The following is a 2,023-nucleotide window of genomic DNA, read 5'->3' on the forward strand; positions in this document are numbered from 1 at the left end:
ATTTTTGGTCTACAAGCTTTGAAATACTACATGAATATAACATATGTATGTGATAGTACAAATCTGATGATGTCTGCCTATACTTATACAGAAATTGTGTACCTAAACCCATGCAAATTTTCCTATGAAGAATTTTATTGTTATAAAAAAATTAAAAAAATAAAAAAAGAATATATTAGCAAACAAACTTGAACAACATATTAAAAAATTAATTTGCAAAAAAAAAAAAAAAGAAGAAGAAGGATGTCAATTCTCTAATCCTATGATCAAGCCAGAAATTTCCAAACTTGAGGGCTTAGCATTGAAGTGGAGTGCCAAATTATTTGTCCTGGTTGACTCTGCGTTCTAAATTCATATTGCTATTGTGCTTTGTGATTCTGTTCAATGAATTTGTACTTTTAATCCCTGTGGTTCTTATCATTAATTGAATTTCAGCATCTATTAGAAAGGCCTACTTTGTTTTAAAACAAACTATATGAACTTTTCTTTTTCTAACAACTTAAAGCTGCTACAGATATCAAGAAACATTTTAAGAAGAAAAATAATCAGCAAGCCACATCTAATCTGTGTCGGTGTCTTAGTTACTCCTCTCTCATTGCTGGGACAAATACCTGACCCCAAAATGAAGGAAGGAAAGATTTAACTGTTTAGTTCACAGTTACAGGAGGCTTCAGTCCATGTTCAGTTGGCTCCAAGGCAGAGGGGGACAAGGCAGAGAGCAGCCTTTCATGGCCACGGCAAAGAGCAGAGAGCAAAAGGGAGGAGGAGCAGCAACAACGGCTACAGAGAGCAAGTCAGTCTCCCTTCAGTTGCATTCAGGGTATCCGCGCAAGGCCGGGAGTAGCACTTACCCCCATAACCCCAGTGGATCATGAGTTAATCACAAACTCCAGAAGTCTGCCCCATGACTGCATGAGGCTTTGGGGGGACAGCTAGACACAACCCATAACAGTTGGGCAGCAAATGATGCCTTTGCCCAGTCATTGTGGCATAGTGTGAGGAAGCACACAATCGAGGACATGAGAAAGAGAATAAGCAAAAGAACCAAAAGTCCAAGGAAGGCAGGAAGAAGAAAGCTTTTCAAAAATGAAGAGGACAATAACACTTTAAATATAATTCAATAAAAAAACAAAATCAGTGCAATAATAGGCCTGCGTCTCCCCTGTTCCTTGCTCCTTGTGATTCCCAGGGCATGTTCTAGGAAGTGAGGACTTGGCTCATGGCACTTCCCGCCCTTGTCCACCATGGGTGCCTCAGTGGCCCAATTCCTAGTCAAGAATTATGTTCCTGTCACTCACTTGGATCATTCCAAAGAAGATCAGCTCACTACGCCCCCTGAAAAGAGTCTCTAGGACCCCATCACTTACTTATTCAATCACTACAAATATGTAGCAACTCAATAGATATTTACTTGTCACTGGATACTTATTAGGCAAGGAATTCCAGGATGAACCATAAAACACAGATATTAGGGGAAATACTACCAAATTCCTTTAAAGGCGTATGTGTAAATGCCTGCCAGGTTCCCAGCAGGCAGAGGTTTTAAAAATATTCTAAAAGCAAACAAAACAAAGCAAAACAAAAGGATTTATTATTCCTATAATTTTTAATTGCTTTTGTAGTGATATTTGAATTCCCAAATGTGTATTATCACACTGGGAAAAAACAACTGAATGTAGAAACAACAGCAGAAAAATAATAGAAATGGTGTAACCTAGATTCCTGCTGTTCCAGGAACTTTAAAAGTATCTTTATATAATTTCCCATGCACTAAATAAGCACGTTGTATTGCAAGAGTTATTAAGGTTTTTCAAGTGCTTAACTCACTGGACATTTCATTTCAGCATCTGTAGTATCAGAATTCTTGGCAATGGAGACCCAGTCCTAGCCCAGGTCCGGTGAGTGTGCGGAGAGTTTCCTGCTATCCTGCGCCGGCGGGACCAGTCCCAGCCCAGGCGCAGCGTGGGCCGGACCCTCTCCCAGCCCCTCGGGCCGCCCCCCACCACTCTGCAGTGCCTCCCCC

The sequence above is a fragment of the Octodon degus genome, unplaced genomic scaffold, assembly GCF_000260255.1.
Source record: "Octodon degus isolate 3935 unplaced genomic scaffold, OctDeg1.0 scaffold00016, whole genome shotgun sequence".
NCBI lineage: Eukaryota > Metazoa > Chordata > Mammalia > Rodentia > Octodontidae > Octodon > Octodon degus.